This window comes from Xenopus laevis, chromosome 5S (assembly GCF_017654675.1).
Source record: "Xenopus laevis strain J_2021 chromosome 5S, Xenopus_laevis_v10.1, whole genome shotgun sequence".
Classification (NCBI taxonomy): domain Eukaryota; kingdom Metazoa; phylum Chordata; class Amphibia; order Anura; family Pipidae; genus Xenopus; species Xenopus laevis.
Window position 1 is genome coordinate 67,101,283 of NC_054380.1, and position 21,007 is coordinate 67,122,289.

The following is a 21,007-nucleotide window of genomic DNA, read 5'->3' on the forward strand; positions in this document are numbered from 1 at the left end:
GCAGATTAAGTGCTCAGTGTCAAGGAAACAAAAGGCTAGAGGACCCTACCCCGTAGGGCTTACAGTCTAAATGGGAGGGTAACATACTGACACAATTCAGAGGGGTATTAAGGTGCTGTGGGTTACAGTTTGTTACACTGTTATATAAGTGCCAGTTCAGGTGTTATCCAGTTGCTTCCAGGTATTTGATTAAGAGGTCTATTTCTTCGCTGAATGAAAGGTCTAAGCCTTTGATAGTGTTTCGGAAGGAGGATCGACAGGCTCTGAAGCCTTCTGGGCGGTCGTTGAACTTTTCAAGTCCTTTTGTGATTAGCTCACGCCGTGCAGAGAGCTTGGCAAAGTCCATTGTGACCTGGTTAGTACCAGGATAGGTGGGTGGATGAGTGTAATAGAGAAGGTGTAGTGTACTCATACCTGTCTGGAGGTTCTCTTTTGGGCTGGTCTGTGACATACTGCTTTAACATAGCAGAGGAAGCTGGTGCAGGGTTAACCCTAGGCTTGGCTGAAGTGGGTGCTGTAAGCAGGACCACTTTGCTCAGCGTGGTCTTTTTGCTGCAATTGCCACTTGCTGATGGCTTTTGGAGGTGTATGACATCCTTGGTTTGGCTCAGGGGCAGCATGTTGACCTGATTGTTGTGCTGAAAGAGAATCTGTGTCCTGCTTGGAGTGCTGATAGACATACTCTCTAGTGCGTTGTAGTGGGTCATGGGGTTCAGTTTGCTCGGTGAGGTCTTTTTGCTGCAATTACCACTTGCTGATGGCTTTTGGAGGTGTATGCATCCTTGGTTTGGCTCAGGGGCAGCATGTTGACCTGATTGTTGTGCTGAAAGAGAATCTGTGACCTGCTTGGAGTGCTGATAGACATACTCTCTAGTGCATTGTAGTGGGGGTTCAGTCTCAAAATCAGGTACCTCGAAGTGTCTTTCGCTGTTAGGGTACACAATCATCTCTAGAGCTTCTGCTTCTGCTAAAGTTGCTGCAGCTTCTCTCTCTCTGGCCAGTTTTTCTAGGGATGCTTCTAAGCGAACACTTTCCACTCTCCTTTCTGCTTCCCTTTCTGCTTCTAAGAGTGCACTCTTTACTTTTACCTCCATTTCCCTCTCTGCGAAGGCAGCACGGGCCTTTGCAGCTTCTGCTTTTGCACGGGCAATGGCAGCTGCATTGGTAACAGATGAGAGGAGCTGAGACCTGGGATCTGGTCACTAATGAGGATGTTATTTTCTGTGATATTATGCAACACTGGATAAGCCTTTGTAGTGGCTCCTCTGTGCTGTAATGACTTAATAGCAGTGTCTGTATCCGGATCACTGTAATATGCTGTTGTCTGTGCTTGCAGCGTAACTGGTTTAATCACTTGTGTGGCAGCTGCTGTTGTACTGCACATGCAGTGAGTTATAGTTCATCCCATCGATAAGGCAGCCACTGTTTCACTGCTTGCAGTGAGTTATAGTTAAATCTGCCTGTGTGGCAGTCGCTGTGTCACTGCTTGCAGTGAGTTGCAGTTTATCCCGCCGATAAGGCAGCCGCTGTTTCACTGTTCTGTCCTTCCTACGTATTACCCTGGGGCAGTGTGTAGTTCGACATACAGCTAAACCTCCCCACACTCCAATAAAGAGACTGTGAACTGAAGTCTGTAGATTTTACTGGATAGCAAAGGGGAATAGGTGAAACTGTAACAAATAACAGAAAATAGGGTAAATAGATTGCAATGAACAGTGCAACATAAACATATATGCATATAAATGCAACATCAAATGCTAGCTGGCATGAAAAGTCAACGCAGCAATGTCTCTGGGGGTGCTGGCAGCTGTGGAGGTGATTTGGTGCAATTATTTGCTTACCAGCGATGCTACCATGAGGAGAGATGAAACTGTGCGTTCTTCTTCCACAGCATGGTCTGTAAAATGGAGTCCTGTCTCCCACAAGACATTGCTCTAGGTCACATGGTGGGAGTACGGTAGCCTGATTAGTTCAAATTCTGCCATAAGCATTATGGAGGTGTAGAATGCATATAGGAAATGGTCTTGCGTAGTTACAGCAAGTGTCCAGTAGAGGGAGCCCACAGCATAAGAATCGGGAAATCCCAAATATGGTAAAGGCGTATGCTAGAGACATGACACCCATGTCAGACTTCCAAATTAAATATAAAAAAATCAGTTTGCTCTTTTGAGAAACAAATTTCAGCGCATAAGTTTGTTGGAGCAGCACTATTTACTGATGCGTTTTGAAAAAAAGATTTTTCCCATGACAGTATTCCTTTAATGATGCCTACAAAAGTTATGGTCATTAGCCAAAGGTACAAACAAGCAAAATATTAGGGAGCATTAAATGTTAAAATTGTTTATATATTCATGGATAAAGCATTTTAGGATGTATTTAGCTTCATCCACATGATTTGTAGCTTACAGCAGTTACAGTATGTTCCTTTCACCTTCATTATACAAATCCTCCTGAGTTTCTTTAAATGTTGAGCTGTACTATATACTTCTTTATGTACAGAGACAGTTTTGTTGCATAAAAACATGTTGCCATCAAGGAGGTGCCCAAAAGACGTTGCCGACAGTGCTCAGGGTAAATTGTTTATTAAAGTACTTTTTGAAGTATATTCAATATAACAAGCAAATCAATCTTTTTCACTTTGGGGAATGATGATGAAATTCTATATTTTATAAAGCATAGCCCTGAGAGTATAAATTAAATGAATAGCTTTCACGCCTGTTCAATTTGACACTATTTTAGCAAGAATACTATATGGAAAACAAAAGGTATTTTCAACTTTTTTAACAGTAACTTACAAAAAATTTTTTTTTACAAGGTAATCTCTTTAAGTGATGGACATGAAAAGGAATTAAAACAAAGACTAACAGTACTAAGGAGCAGATTGATTCATACTTATTTATGTATTCTGAAATATAGTTTGGCAATATATAAAGTAACATGGAGATTTATGTGCAGAAATAAATTATTGTTGCAAAACAAACAGTCTGGGTGAATGACTGCCATATTCTCTTTAACTGTTAAGTACTGTTTTATACTTATGGATGTTTGTGTGTTTCCTGGGAATGTGCTAAATTTAAAAAAAGGCAGAGATGCTGCATTATATATATTCAACTAGTTTAGAAAAAAAATTAACAGTAAAAGAAAAACATAATTAATGGCTGTGAAACCCATTCAAGACAGATTAATTCATTAGAACCTTGAGCTGAAATTATAGGTATCTTGCCTACTATAGGCAATTCCCAAGGGATTTTAATGAATATTTATTAACTTCAGTTATTGTATGTGCTGCAGGTGTCTGAAGCCCTCAAGATAGCCTTCCCTAACCTAGAAGTTAATACAACTAGCCTAGCACACTGTGTGTAACTTATAATGGGACCTTTTGTAAATGTTTGAGGCGGAGGCTGTTTATTTGCTGTTTCTGATCTGTTTCTGGCTTCTACTGACAGAAAGAGTACCAATAACCAATAGTAGAACTGTAATCAACTGCTGCCTCATCCTTTGCTGGATTGCTGATTATGCTCTGCTTCTTTCTGTAGATCAGGGAGAGAAATGACTAATCTCAGAAGCCCTATACACTGTCTCTCCAAGCCACCACCACCTGCTAATTTTAGCTTAAAGGGACTGTTCTCCATGTGTACAGTACTCTGATCCTGCCCCCCCCTGCTTAAATAAAACTGAAAAACAGAGACCTTACTGCAGAAAATTCATCTAGAAATAGGTTTTATTGTGCCAACATACTTAAGGTTTGTTTTTTCAGGTTTTTTGGTTAACTGCTAGTGCGCCTTTGAATGAACTTTTAGTATGTTATTGAATGGCCTACTCTCAGTAACTTTTCAATTGGTTCATTTTTTATGTAGTTTTTAGATTGCCTTCTGCTTCTAACCCTTCTATTGATCTATAAGGCTATAATTTTATTGTTCTTGCATATGTTTATCACTTGCCTTTTAATTCACGCTTATTCAAGCCACTGCCTGACTGCTAGGGTACATTTTACCCTAGAAACCAGACATAATCAAAAAACCGCAGTGAATTAAAAATGTAGTGCATTTTTGTCTAAGAATATCACTCGCTACATCATCTAAAAGTTAACTAAAAGGTGAACTACCCCTTTATGGTAAGCTGTATTTTTATAACAAAAATAATTCTTAATGTGGTTTATAAATGATCCAGAGGAAGATTAAAACAGCCATGAGGTAGGCACTCTGTGAAGTGGGCTGTTCCCCTTTAAATATTTGCAATGTTATAGTGTCAGCCACATTTCTTTATAGTTGCTGTTCTCATACAGTAGCAAATAACTGATCACCTTGTGAGTCCTGTAAGGAAATGGAATAGCGACAACTGAGATTTTTAGTTGGGTTTCACTGCCAAAAACTCACTTCATTGTGTTTCACAAATTTTTCTGTGAAATTAAATGGGACAGATTCACTCATCGCTAAAAGGGAACTTTTGTAAGAAGTAAATCTGGGAGTAGCTGCAGTACCATGTGTCCATTCAGCTCTGCAGCACCCCAAAGATTTCATAATTAAGAACTACCAATGTTTAAAATAAAGAGTAAGTTAAGGATGATTTCCTTTCCTCTGGCACCTATGAGTGAGTGTAATAGCTGAAAATTTGCCACGATATTGATTTTTCTTTGCCAATCTGCTATTACTGACTGTCATTTTTAATTTGTTACATGTAAAGGGGGGTGTTTACTAAAACTCGACTTTTTAAAAAATTTGACCAAACTTTTAAACCTTAGTGACCTTAATTTATCAATTAATCTGAATGAGAAAAATCATGTGCAGGAAAAAGTCCCAACAAAACCGTATGTCAAATCAATCCGTATAACTTTTTTGTTTTGACGCAGAAAAAACGCGACTTTTTTCGGGTTATCAAATGAAAATCAGCCCAAACCCTCAAAGTTCGCGATGGCAAGAAACATCTTGAAATAAAAAAAAAAAAAAAAGTTTTTCACCCTAAAAACTCGGCCAGAAAAATCAAAGCTTCATAAATATTATGTATGAATTTTTGTGAATATGGGGTTGATGAATGACTGGACTGACTGAACAGAAGTTGATTTGTTCAACATGCTACTGAGGTTGCCATCCCCATCCTCAGTCAATGCTGTTTAAATTGTTTGCTCAATGCAGATAAGTTGTAAAAGCATATTGTCATATTTATAACAAGGGAGTTGTAGCAGTCATTTTAATTCCTTACTGTACTTGCTCATAAAAATTATTAGTTTTTTTCATATAGAGTCAAGTTCCCTGAAGAAAATCAGCAATTAACTGGTAATGTTGCCTGTAAAACCAGTTAATCATAGTCAATAAGTATTTCTGTACACTATTTCTAAAGAAGCCACATTAAGATTCCAAGAACTAATATAACAGGAATATTATAAGACTGGTAGTAAGTATGATTGTGAGATGTATGATCATCAACTGTGGTGTTGGGTAGGGATAAGTGAAATATTTTGCTGCGTTTCACATAAAAAAACCCCCCATAGCCTCTAATGTATAATTTTAAGAAGTTGCATGGTTTGCAAAAATTTTGTGCAGTTTCAAAATTGTTGTGTGACAAACATCCCATTGGCTTAAATGCATTTGCCAAATTTCTTTGCAGTTATGCTAATTTTTGGCGAAGCAAAACGGGTCAGATTTGCCCATCCCTAGTGTTGAGTTTTATAAACTGGACCAAGGACTGGTTGTTGGTGTAGGACATCGAAGGATACTGTTGCCTGATGCAATTTATTTGCATAAACAAAACCACAGATAAACTCAGTTATGTGGAAAGATGATAATTGAAAAGCAGTTACCTTTGTCTAACTGTGCAAAATTCTTAATATCAGGCATATAGTTAGCAAAAGAAATGATCATTTAAATTTCTTAGTATTTCAATATAATTGTGGCAGCTTTCTAAAAATGTATGCGAACTACTCAACTGAAAAATGGACCCAACTTGCACACAAGGAAAGGGAAATCATGGGTGGCCAATTTATTTGGTGCAATATTTCAGTGTCAAATCCCTGTACTACACCTTGCAGTGGTACACATAAACCAAAGCAGGAACAAATGATAAACTGAAGATTAGCACTAGTATAGATCAGCACATATAAGTGGCAGAATTCCACATTTTGCCATTTGTGATTTTTTTTTTTTTGCGAAATTATGGAATTTCACTTGAATGCTAATAATTCTCTCAGCAATGTTAAATGAAGCTATACATATGGCCTCGATACAGTCACAAATGCTATCTTTGGGAATTTATTTAGTGCATGACCTTCTCTCTTGTTTCAAATAAAGACAAACCCCTTATCATTTTTAATCCCTTTCCTAAAAATATTAAAGCTGTCCAACTGTTTCATCATTTGCTGTACAAGCAATAACTGTTACCATCACATTTCAACAGACATACCAGCACAGAGGGCCCTTTTGCTTTGCTGTGCAATCCATAGTGGTACCCCACCCCCCAAAATAAGCCCAGTTCTCTAGGAACCCAAAATCTTCGTTTTTGTTCCATATGTTGCATATGACACAGGTAAAATCTCAGAAATATTGTCATTGGAAGACCTTTCTTTTAGCTTAGATTCTGAACGCTTACACTTCAAGATCCATATTTACGAATATGTACCAAAACAACTGGGTTATGCTCAAACCCACCCAATCACTTATTGACCAGGTCAACCACATGCTAACAACAGACTTTTAGATTATTGTGATCTTGATGACAGATTGACTGTTTTTCATTTTTTTTAATAATGGAGTCCCCTTGGTCTACTTAGGCCTAGACCTGGTTAGGATTTAGACCTAGGCCTAAACTCTGCAGTTGCTACAGGGGCTGTAAGGTGTAAGTGATCTGCAGTAATTGCCAACAGAGCTCCAAAGACAGAAGTACATAAATACAACAAGAGGAATACAGAAAATTAACATCTGTACAATATTAAGTGGCAGTGCAACTTTGTGCAAGGTTAAACTAAAGTAAAATAAGTATAACCAAATAGCAAAATAGTCATAATAAATTATGCTATAAGAAATGATGTTGCTTACAGGCCAAAAGTATACAAGAGTTCAGTAAAAGTTCACAAGTTTGACTTTTATAGAACCATTTTCTAGCCATTTGTTCAGTGAACTACAGAGAAGCAAGCCCAGGATCAGCCTCATTTTCTTTTCCCCAAAATTAGGTTTTCTTTGTTACCCAGCTACTAACAGCCTTTCCATCATGTGGCTGATCCCCAAGCTCTGTCTAATCCCCAAGCTCTGTCTGTTTGTCTGTCTATTGATCAATCCATCGATTTACAGTACTGTAGCTATTTATATTAGCATATAAGCAAAAGAGAGTTTATAGTACTAAAATGTTATTTTACCAGAGAAACATGCCACTAGATGCTGCTCAAACACAAGTTAGAAAATGTACAATGACACCATGATTTCCACTTGCATTTAAAATGGAATTGGTGTTTTTCATTATTGAAAGCAAAATCAGATTTTTCATTTTTGTAATTCAAAACCTTAATGCCTTGGTATTCATAAAAAAAATTATTTAAAAATAATGCACCGCTGTATTTTGTGTAACAGTGGATCATTTCCCTGTTAGAAAGTGTTTCATTGTTCAAATGCTGTAAAATTATTTTGAAACCGATTCAACATCATGGTTTATTGAGACACTAAGTTATTTAATTGAAAAAAAAAAAACACTTCTAAATCTATGCAGCACATAATTAGAATTGGCATCTACTGAATGAAGTGTTGCATTAAAAAGTCTGAAGCTATGTATCAAATAACATTCTACCTGTATTCTTTTATGGTATGTTATTTGCTCTCACGGTCGGCAATGTATTGAACTTGAAATAAAAAAGGACTTGTTTACAAAATGGAAATGGACTTATGACTGCATAAGATCGACCTGTATTTGTGATGCAGCCTCAAGATTGTGTAAATATTCCTTACACATACCTCACTAGCATAACCACTCCTTATATAAAATTTAAATATTGTATACTTTATGCTAGGGTTGCGGTCTTTTGGCCCATCTAACTCTGGGCAGGGGGCGGAGCCATGACATAATGGGGGTGGGACTGTGACAAGCCGGTGATGGGCATGTGACATTAGGGGCGGGTCTATGTTGATTGGCTGATTGCCGAGTCAATTATAGGGAATCCTGCCTGGTTTTCCTAATTTGGAAAACCGGGCAGGCAGTTTTTACCTGGAAAGTTCTTCAAAGCCGGACAGGTGGCAACCCTATTATGCATATTTAAACACTAATTAGACTTCATTCAACCAACATATACAGTTTGCGTAGTACCATAAAACACTTTGTGCTGATCTGCTATTGGCACACTGTAAGTTATGGAACACTAAGGAGTACAGAATTGTATAGCTATAGGATCTATTATGTGTAAAGCTTGAGACTTGGGGTTGTCGGTTTAAGGGATCCTTCTGTAATTTGGAGGACTAGATCTTACGTTTGCTAAAAATCCATTACAGTAAATGAACTCAATAGGATTGTTTTGCTACCAACATGAATTACTTAATCCCGATTAATAGATGAATTACTTTTACCTAGGAGCAAGTTCAAGGTACAGATCTAGTATTACAGAGAAAAGGAAATAATTTGTAAAAATTTTAATTATTTGCTAAAAATTGATTCTGTTCAAGATGGCCTTCCCGTAATTTGGAACTGTCTGGATAATCTGTTTACGTAACTTGTACCTGTACCATTTACAATATAAATTGAGGCACTTTACATATAGTATAGGCTGTAGAAGCTGTCTTTTTTACGATTATAGAACCTGGCATAAGGCTACTGTCATAGGTGCCAGTGAGCCCTGTACTGAAGTCTACCCAGAGATTGTTTGCCTGGATTAGATTTGTTTGTCTAGAATATAATTGCTCTGTCATCTACCATAAAAAAACGTAAAAGCTGGCAACTGACTATGTTCATTATTGTTCACTGAATTCTTTTTTACATTGAGAGTCACTATATATGGAGTATTCTGTAATTTGTGTCAATAGTTATCACATACAGAACATTATAGCTGCATTAGATGGAGAAAGAAACCATTTACTGCTGTAATGTTTGCTATTAGACTTTTCTGAAGCAGAGTGTAATTTTAAAGGTCATGGTATTATTAAATATGCCCTAGCAAATTCACCTAGCTATGTGCTGCCAATAGAGCTGCAGAAACTGTTAATCTCACAGATTCTGAAGATTAACTATATCTGAAGGAAAAGAAAAACATGACTTACATAGTTATTTAGACTGGGGAAACATTATTCCTTTAAATTCATCCTTTCACAAAGCCGTTATCTGGATCCTGATCCAGGCAAGATATCAAAATCTCCTTGGCAGTTAACTGTTTTAGCTTCAAGAGTGGGATAACAAATCATTGTTGCTTTTTGAATGGCTAATAGACAGTACAGTAGTAGTTTTAATCTTAACATCCTTCCTGTAAAAAACAAACAAAAATGGATTAGCCCTTAATAATTAGATTTATTCTTTAGGCTTGGCATTAAAGGAGCAATATAGCATCTCCCCATTGCATTATTTAAATTATGAGATTAAATAATAGTATGACATTAATTTTACTTATTTTTTTCTGATGAAACGTCATACATTCATTATTTGCATGCTTCTAATAGGTGCCACAGCGATTGCTAGAATGTAATTATTAAGTCCCATTAAGACACTAATTAAAGGGATCGGAAAACATGTTTTTTTTCAAAACGCATCAGTTAATAGTGCTACTTTCAATTTTGAAATCTGACATGGGGCTAGACATTTTGTCAATTTCCCAGCTGCCCCATGTCATGTGACTTGTGCCTGCACTTTAGGAGAGAAATGATTTCTGGCAGGCTGCTGTTTTTCCATCTTAATGTAACTGAATGTGTCTCAGTGGGACATGGGTTTTTACTATTGAGTGTTGTTCTTAGATCAACCAGGCAGCTGTTATCTTGTGTTAGGGAGCTGCTATCTGGTTACCTTCCCATTGTTCTTTTGTTTGGCTGCTGGGGGGGAAAAGGGAGAGGGTGATATCACTCCAACTTGCAGTACAGCAGTAAAGAGTGATTGAGATTTATCAGAGCACAAGTCACATGACTTGGGGCAGCTGGGAAGTTCACAATATGTCTAACCCCATGTCAGATTTCAAAATTGAATATAAAAAAATCTGGTAAATAGAAAGTAATAGAAATAGATAGGACCTGCCTTATGTTTATTCCTGAAAATATATTCTTTGTAGGTTTTATTGCTTTTTCTCTATTGCATTTTGAATATCATAATCACATTGTATATAGGACAATGTTATAGTTTTTGTGGTCTTCACATTACTGATATATTCCCACTGTCTCATGTAAATACAGTGCTTCCTCTTTATATTCTGCCCCTCATAAAAAAACTTCATTGTGAACACAATTCTGCAGCAGTTTGCATTACTAGCTTTGAGAGTCCATCTACATGGTGTGTATGTATTCTCGCCATGTTCATATGGGATTTCTGCTACACTCCAAAAATATACAGAGGTTAACTCACTTCTGATTAAATTGACCCTAGTTATTAATCATTTAGTAATGGTGTTTAAATTAAATTATTTACATGAATTGATATATTTAAAATGAATTCATGTATAAATTGGTAGATGGTGATTAACAGAAATGACAACTTTTGAATAAAAATTTAATGAATTTCAAATTATCTACTGAGTGCAATTAGAGACTCTTTTTTTGTTATTAAGAAACTGACCCTAGTGTCTGGCATGGAATGTAGATTGTGAGGTCCAGTGGGCAGGGACTGATAGAAACAAAAAACTCTGCAAGCACTGTACAGTGTTAGTGCTATATAAATAAAGGATTGTATCAATCCAGTTACTGGAAAGGCGCTACTCTTTATAAGGCAAATGGCTGCCTGCATTTTATACAGGTAGTAAACTGAGAGAACACTTGTGTTCTGAGTGAAATAAAAACTGGTCAGACTTTACTTTGGTTCCCTCACATTAATCCTACTGCTGTAACCGATCTCCAGCAGCAAATTCTCTAAATGTTTCTTCTTTTGACAGTTTACAGTGCTGCCAAAGCTCTTCACTAGTATGTATCAAACAAACACATTCCCTTTAATCAATAAAGGGGATAAAGTTGAATGAAGGTAATACCATTTTACAACATTTTATGCAAATGAAAACTGAGCATGTAACTACATTAGTACTTACAGTACTACTTAGCTTACCATCTTGCAATTAGTGAGTGTAGCAGTTAGTTTCTCCTTTGTCCTTTGCTCTATATACATGACAAGGGGAATCCTCAATTGACCCTTTGTCTTCAGCAATCCCATTTAACCCCGTTGTTACATACCGTAATCAAACACCAGGAGCGAGACTGGTGAAAATGGCCACAGCATTTATTCAAATTTTGTCAAATAAATAGGACCTTGCACACCTCACCCGAAGACAATATTCAAAGCCATAAGAGATTGCTATTATGCTCTGCTGTTCCTCACTTGAGATCAGCAATATGTTATTATATCCACCATTAGGCTGCTTCTACCCACAGAGAGGATGGCCCCAAACTCTGCTACAAGTAGGAGCTGCATCTCCCACTATGAGAGAAGTTCAACAGCCCTGCTGTCGGTCCTGAATCTGCAGTGTGTCGATGATAGGAATCCACAAAATATTGAATTGCTCTACCTCTGTATACTTCCTGTTGGAATCAGGTGCTCAGCAATAAAATACCCTACCTGCCATGGGTTAGGGATTCACATACAAAGTCCACAGCATTGCGGCACATTGACAAAGTGAATGAGCTTATACTTGTGAAGTTTATTGGCTCCAATTCAAGTAGACAAAAGGCCAAGCAGGCTGTCATTTAGCACAAGCAGTAGAAGCATCTGTATGAATGAAACCACTGTAAAGTCACAGGAGAGAACCTCCTTTCTCTCTTCTAAATTTACCTGTGCAGTACTCTGACAAGGTCCTACCACTGCTGTAACAAATAAAACTTAAAATACATTATCATATGTCCACTGTTTTGATCCAAAGGAAGGCAAAAAACCCAGCCTGAAACCACTGCCAATTATGCCTCAAGTGGGAAAAATTTTACTTCCTGACCCCAATGGCGATCGGAAACATTCCCTGGATCAAGCATTTGACATTCATTTAACATAAATAATAACATGCAAGCTCTCTCATGTTTATACTGTATAACAGTATCAAAACCACATTATAACAGTACATGCACGAATAGATCCACATTTGCTTATTAATAGATAATATGAGAACATAAAGAGAAACTTACACGTGTTACTGCATGCTGTCTGCCTTAACATCTTGTCTGTTTATGGGCTCAAACTACCTATATGTATATCATATCCTCATTCTTTAGTTTTTCTTTTGTTTGTTTGAACACTATTCTTTGACAAAACACTGTAATGTTGCCAGTAGTGACATAGCATAAAGGCTCCATCAGCTATTTCTGCTATTTTCATGGAGAAAAATATACCGCTCCCTTCGCCTCAGCCTGGTCTGAACAAAACAGCTATACAAGACTAACTTATATTACTTGAGGATTTTGAAGCCAGACTCCAAAAGGTACTTGAGGTTAACTGAACCTTTGCTTTCCTTTTTTGAATATTCACATTTTTGGACCAATCTGGTCCAAATTAGTATTACCCTAATAACCATGCACTGATTTGAATATGAGACTGGAATATAAATAGGAGACGTCTGAATAGAAAGATTAGTAATAAAAATTAGTAATAACAATAAATGTGTATCTATATAGAGCATTTATTTTTAGATGGTATCAGTGACCCCCATTTGAAAGTTGGAAAGAGTCACAAAAGAAAGGCAAATAATTCAAAACTATAGAAAATAAATAATGAAGGACAATTGGAAAGTTGCTTAGAAATGGCCATTCTATAACATACTAAAAGTTAATGTGAAGGTGAGCCACCCCTTTAAAATAGCTTGCAGTATCTGTTGTCTTTAAGATTTTAAAACCACAGTGATCCCTTACACTTGCCAGACTATAAACCCTGCAATAGAATAGCTTTCTAATGAATATTATCAATTCTTCTGCAGTTGTTTAAGACATCTGTTCTTGAATAGACATTTCTGCAATGTTTTTTCCTAAAATGTCAGCCCTGTTCTACATGGGAGCCAAACATAATAACATACATTGTCTAGTTTTATTTGTGTGAGTTTTATTTTTTTACTCTTATACAACATTTCTACCACTGTAAAATATTAATGAACCGCAAACTTGCTTCATTTTCGTAAGCATGGACAAAATTACTAATGGTGAAAACTCAATACTGTAGTAAGTAGAAGAAGAAGAAGGTTAGAGTGTTATAGAGTGTTAAATATAATATAAAGGAGACGAAATTGTTTAGGAAATATTGGCTTCATAAAACTGATAAAGACACCTTGGTGACACCTTGGTGAACTCGACTCAGGTGGCAGCACCCCACTATAGGCATGGGCGAATTTGCAAAAATTCACCGCCGACGCCTACTAAAGTCTATGGGCGCATCATTTTTTTGACGCAGACGCCATACAAGTTGAAACAAGGCGAAAAAATTCACCCATCCCTACCCCACTAGTCAAACCGACAATTTGGCTATTCTACACTAGCCTACTGGACCACCCGACATTGTGGGGGTGGCAGCAGCAAGCTGACTCAGCATCACCCCTGTTTTTTCCACAGTAGTCTACATTTCACTGCTTCTAGGGACCATGTGGTTCAATCAGGGTGCATTTCACAAAATTTTATCAGGATTGTTGACAGAGGCATGATTGGACAATCAGAAAATTTCCTGAACAAGCCAGATGTCTCTATTGATTTTAAAGATCTGGAAAAAATCAAGAGAAAACAAATTGCATATGAATTACATGCCCAAACATTGGGGGAATATGTGAAATGCAAGCGGATCCCACGTGGTCTGCGTTCCCATTTGAGACCCACCATGTTCACCAACAATGCACAATTTTATCAAAATGGGAAGCTATATTGAACAAATGCTCCCAGACCTAATGGTGGCGATAATTGAAGAAATTCAAAAAGAATTACCTCGTGTGATACACAGCAGCGAGGAGGTTGAAACAAAATTGCGGAACCATGCTAGCCCAGCGGTGGTTGCAGAGGGGAAGAAAAAGCTGACGGACCATCTCCAAAGCTTTCGCACAGAAGTACAGACCCGCAAAAGAAATAAGTTTCAGCGAGATGCGGCGGATTACGAGGACGGAGTAGTGTACAAGTGGGTGTCTTACCGGAACGAGTACCCCGCAGCCAACAGAAGGCCACAAAATCCCGCGAAGAAGGCAAAGGAGAACAGACGGGTGCGCGCCTCCACGGAAGCGTCTGACTCGCAGGACACTTCTCTTTCTTTTTTAGGTGGGTCGCAGGGCTCAATCACGCCAGACCGAGAAGATACAAACGAGGAGGGAGAAAACACCACAAGAAAAAAACAGCAGGGAGCCAGCAAACGCCGACGGATGCGGTGGTGAATTTATCCCACAAGATATTGACTGAGACTGAAATACAGGTATTGCACAAGGGATTATCGTATTGTCTTGTTAACAAACCTGATTTCTTCAAATTAGATCTCGAACTTTTCAGGCTTTATAGAACGATACGTTTAAAGGTTCAATTGGGCAATGCTAAGAGTGGGGAGATTTCCAATCCAGTTAACACCTTCTGTGGTGACTCTTTAGATCTTAAACCCCTTAGCTCATTTATGCCTAAATGTGATAACATCTTTGTAGAAACGTATATTAAGCATGTTTCCAGGGAAGTTCAACAACTGGAAGAAAAATACCGGAAGGGGGATATACATCTGTTACCTAATAATTTGAATAAAGACGAATATCAGGAATTACAAAATCTAGTAGAGCCACCATTATCAAGGCGGCTGATAAGGGAGGTGCATTGGTATTGCTGGATAGAGAGGACTACGTTGCTGAGATATTACGCCAACTTAGCGATGATACAACGTATCACAAATTAAATAAAAATCCAATAACCGAAATAGAACAAAAAATTAAGTTATTGCTTAATGAAGCATTGGAGATAAAAATAATTGATGGGAAATTGGCAGCATTCTTACAGCAACGTAGTCCTCTTACTCCAGTATTCTATGTCCTCCCTAAGATACATAAAAATTTAGAACATCCCCCAGGGAGACCTATTGTGTCCTGTGTGGACTCAATTCTTTCCCCCATTGCAATTTTTGTTGACAAAGTCATTAGACCATATGTAGTGGCTCATCAGTCATACATTAGAGATACTAGTGATTTTTTGACTACATTAACAAATGTTCCACAAGATACCGAAGGTATCTGGTTGGTGACTCTGGATGTAGAGAGTCTCTACACCTCCATCCCACATGATGGGGGTGTGGAGGCTGTTGCATCCGAGCTCCTAAAGGATGACTCTATGGATGGTTCACAAAAAAATTTGTTTTACAATGTTTGGAATTACTTTTGCATAACAATTATTTCCAATTTGAGAATGACTTTTATATGCAAATAAGAGGCACGGCAATGGGGTCCAATATGGCCCCCGCATACGCAAACATTTTCATGAATCAGTTTGAAATAAAGTTCGTATATGGCAATGAATTGTATAAAACATATTGCAAAAAATGGTTACGTTATATAGATGACGTGTTTGCGCTGTGGGCGGGGCCATATTGGACCCTTGAGAGGTTTGTACAAGAAATAAATAATTCCCTACCTTTTATAAAATTTTCCCTGAATGCCCATCTGGAGGAGATCCCATTTTTGGACACTAGGGTGTATAAACAAAATGGATGCTTAATGACAGATTTGTATGTAAAATCCACAGATCGAAATTTATTACTACACTATCGATCCTTTCATCCACCACAATTAAAGAGAGCATTACCCAAATCCCAATTAAGTAGGGTGAAGCGAATAGTAACCTCAAGCGAGATAGCAGAGAAGATATTGACAGAAATGTGTAACAAGTTTCGTGAGAGGGAATATCCAGATAATCTCTTAAATAAACAAATAGAGGTAATAAAGAATCAGGAAAGAACAGAGATGCTAAAAGGGAAAGAAAAGAATAGGGAAAATCATGTCACATTTGTAACGGAATACAACACCCTGAGTAAACAGGTTGCTAATATTCTAAGACGACACTGGCCACTAGTTAAGGATAACTTACCCCAAGTAACGGCATTTGACAGACCCCCAGTTATAGCCTATAAGAAAGGGAGGTCACTTGGTTCAATGCTAGTGCATTCAGATATTGGAAAAAATAATAAACAAAAGAATATGGAAATTAGGGGAAAAATAGGATCCTTCCCTTGCCTTAATTGCAACTGTTGCTCTAATGTACAAACAGGGGAAAATGTTTTTCACCCCAGAAGGGGTAACCCCATAAAAATTAGAGGACGTTATTCTTGTAGTTCCACGTATGCAATATATGTCATCAAATGTCCATGTGGACTAGCATACGTGGGACAAACCAAGAGAACGGTCCGCGAACGGATACGTGAGCATAAATCTGCGATTAGGACGGGAAAAAAAGATCAAGCAGTGGCTGGACATTTTATTGAGCATGCTCATAGAATTAATCAGTTAAAGTTTCAGGTTATAGAAACTATTGAGCCTAAGCGCCGGGGAGGAGATAGGCTAAAGGAGCTATTGTATAAGGAGGCCTACTGGATTAGAAAATTGGAAACCCTGGAACCCGGGGGCTTAAATAAAGAGTATGATTTGAGTCCTATCTTCCGATGATTTTAATACTACTCTGATATGTTTTTATACTGATTTTTATCCTTTTTACTACTTTTTATGTCTTACAGATAATTTCACATTACAAATTTGGTCGTCTTCAAATTAATATTGTTCACTGGTGTTGTGTATTGCTATAACTATATGTTAGCACATGAAAAACAATGATTTATTGATTGGTCCATGTTTTATATATATTAGTTGATACAAAATGTCCACAAGATGGTGTGTGAGAGTATAAATAGCACTATTGAATCACATGTTGGTTAGCTTGATAAAAGACCAGTTGGTCTGAAACGTTGCTGTAATGCCCTTGGTCCAATAAAGGCCGTTTTATTCTAAACAGTGGGTGCTGTACTAATTTCTTCGCCAGTATTGCCAGTGGGAGGTGGCCATTGGAGGACGTGCACCCAGCCAAAGAAGAGAGTTACAGTTGTGCTGACTACTAATATGCTAGAGGCAATTTTGTTGACACATTTGAATTTATAAATCTTTCTTTCTTGTTCAGATTTAAATTTCCCTTTTACAATTAAGACCTTTGTGTCCTGAAGATTGCGGAAGTGTTGCCCCACTGGTATATTATATGCTTTAAATTTTGTTCTCATGTCGAAGAAGGTTCATCTTTTTTTTGCCCAGTTTCTCCAATGTATTTACAGTACATGTATATGTCTCTTGTAGAGCACTTAGTACATGTAATCATGTATGACAAATTGGATAAAGCCCATGAATAGTAATCCCAAATGGTGTAGACTTTTTGTGTACCTGGTATTGTGTCTTTGTACAGGATGAAACTGCATGTTTTACATATGTTGCAGTTTCAGGGAAATGTCGCTGCTTTATTTGTTAAAGGAAGAGACTTCTAACAATCATTCCCCTCAGTCTAGGAGATTGTTTTTAAGACAGTAATGATAGTTCAGGGAATATTTCCTTTAGTATCGTATTTATATGGAGCATGGGTTGCAGGTCTCTGATCCCTGAGTAACAAAAGTATTCTGTAAGGAATGGAGCTCTTAAAATGTCCAACAGTATCAGACAAACTGAACAATGAAAAATATTGGTACTTGTATTTGTGAAAACTTTACTTAAAGTGATACTGCCACTAAAAACGACTTTTTAAAATATTAATGTACATTTAAAGTAACCTATAGGTCATACTGACTATTTTTCACTGATAGGTCTGCTTTTGTAAGTAATTGTTACATGCAGTTCCTAAGCCTGACTGTTTTGCCAACCTGTTCAGTTGGAGTTTCTAATGTGCCAAAGGCTTTTGGTGCTACTGTTTTTTTTTACTGTTATGTATTACATCACCCTGGAAGTTTAATGCGCCCCCTAGGTCTGTGTAGCACAGCACTTTCAATTGTAACAGTATTGGACAAGGGAGCTACATTTGTGAAGCAACTTTCATATTTTGTCATATATATATATATATATATATATATATATATATATATATATATATATATATATATATATATATATATATATATATTTATTCATTTATAGTTTAAAATACAGAATATTGCAGAAATTGAGAAATATTGCAGAGCATAATTATTTTAAACCACTCTATGTGCATTAAAAAACAAAACCAATGTATTCAGAATTAAATACATCAGAGAACATGGATATAAGAACATTTTTTAGCACATCATCAGTTAAGAGCAGCATAGAAAATAAAAATAAAAGAAGTGTGAAAATTGTTGCAAGTAGGCAGCAAATTAAGTTGGCGATAGCCCAGTATTATGTGAAGACAGCAGTTCCTCAGGCTCAGAGGCTTAAATAATGAGCTCAGAGGAGCATACATCACCAAGTTGTGAGGTACAGAAACCACTAGTGCAATGTTAAATCCCTCGAAATTCGACTGGGGAATAGAATCGAATAGGCAATTCGGGCGAATTTACGCGCTGGCGAATAGTCGAATTGGCGAATCGAATATTCGCTCGAAGGAATTTCGTTCGATCGAATGCCTTTTTATTCGATCAAAAACTTGGAAAACAAGTCTATGGGACTTTCCCATAGGCTTTTAAAGCAATTCGGTAGGTTTTAGGTGCCGAAGTAGGCAGTCAAAGTATTTTTAAAAGAGACAGTACTTTGATTATCGAATGGGCGAATAGTCGCAGCGTTTTTGCGCTCGATCTATTCGAATCATTCTGCTCAGGCAAATTTACGCCAATACGATAGTCGAGGAGCACAAAAAAACACTCGAAATTCGAAGTTTTTTAATTCGAATCCTTCACTCGAGCTTGATGAATCGGCTCCTTAGGGTGACTATGCTAAAAGCTGTGATGCTCAGGAAGAAGAGCAGGGAGAAAGTTCTTATAGTGTTTCTGGCAGCACCAGAGAAGCCAGTATAACATCTATGCTAGACCTTGCCTTACTTGAACTGTAACAGGGCAATCACAACCTTATTTAACTGTTTAATGTCATTTACTTTTGAATATTTTAAGAATTTTTCATTCTTGGAGTATAGCAAGCAGTTAGATGCTGTTTTCTGTTTCATTTGCCAACATTTTGCAAGCAACATCAATGATTCTACATTCACTGAAAAGGGTATTAGGGAGTCTGGCATCAATAAACAACGTGCTGAAAGGTAGCTTTTTTATAAACAGTCACAAGAAATATGTTGTATAATACGTAAGAGTTAGATATTTGGGGAGCACCAACGATCAAACACAGGGGATGGTGTGCAGTGTCAAATAGTTAAACATGTATCAGGCAAAAGAGGAGAAAGAGCTGACCCATACAACTGCACCCTCCCATCCACCACATCCGAAGCTCATTAAAACATAACTTTTAATACAACGTTTAAACTAATGTCTAGTGTGCAACTTTAAAATATCGGTTAGCAGCAGGAGGCTGATCAACCAGGCAAATAGGTGGGTTCAATTGGTTATATGCTGTTGCACCTATATAACATACTTATAATCATTTAGCATATTCAATATGCCCCAGTGATAGTGTAGTCACCGGCAAAGTCACCCAGAAGATACCACTCACAGTGCCAACCCCTTCACCCACTTTGAGATCCCTCCCATAGAGTGGTTAGATAGGCCTACTTGTGTAGTTTGTGCCGGTGACCCAAGGCTGTTAACAAAATGTTCAGTAGAGTACAGTGTGCCTCAGGCACATCAAAGCCTAGATTTGCTACTAATGCTGGCCCTCTGATCAAAAAGAGTCTCCAACCCCTTCAACCGCAGCAAGTTCCCTCCCGATCCGTGAGAAAAGCTTGCCCTTCTACATCCCATCAGTAGTCCTGCCTAACCATCTGCTAAAAAGTGCACCTGATGCGCGTTTCACCCGCCAGTTGCGGGCTTTGTCAAGGGCATGTGGAAGCAGGTAACGCCTCTATTTGTAACTGCGGAACTAACGGTGGTAATTTGAATGGACCAATCCATACGCAAAGCATCATGGAGGAGAGACTGCCAGATATCAATCTATCATTGTGACGAGCTTGGAGCTTTGCATTCGTATATGCGTCTGAGGCTGGGAGGGATCTCAAAGTGGGTGAAGGGGTTGGCACTGTGAGTGGTATTCTCTGGGTGACTACACTCTATCACTGGAGCATATTGAATATGCTAAATGATAAATTCAGTATGTTATATAGGTGCATCAGCATATAACCAATTGAACTCACCTATTTGCCTGGTCGATCAGCCTCCTGCTACTAACCCTTTTTAAAATTGCACACTGGACATTAGTTTTAACGTTGTATTTAAAGTTAAGCATTATTAGAGTCACATAAAGCAAGTGTGAAGGTCCTCCATTCTAAAACATAAACAGGATTTTAGCATGATGCAAAGCTTGTATTAATAATAGACTTAACTAAATGGTGGCTTCTTACTTGCTGTAATTGTGGAAGGGAACAAAATGTAAATAATTTTTATAGTGTAAGTAAGTTTATTTTGCTCAAATAAGATTAAAAATTATTTGGAATTATATGTTAGGGTAACAAGTCAACTTTAAAGTTGGCCTGTATAGGAATTCCATGAAAGGAGCCTATAGTGCAGGAACCAGAGACTTCCTATTGTCCTTTTAACATTAAAATTGCAGACAGATTGCACCCTGCTAGAACTAGACACATAAGGAGATCACTACTGGTGTCACCTCAGAGGTGAGAGGTAGCTGGACTAGTCAATAAGGAAGCCTGTGCCCCAATGAGGAGTTGGTGTTTGGGTCAGGGCCTTGGGTGATTGTGTGCCAACTAGGAATTGGAGTGTTCAAGAGTAGGTTAGTGGAACATATGGGAACTTTAGTTAGAAAGTTCCGGATAAGCTTCTGTAT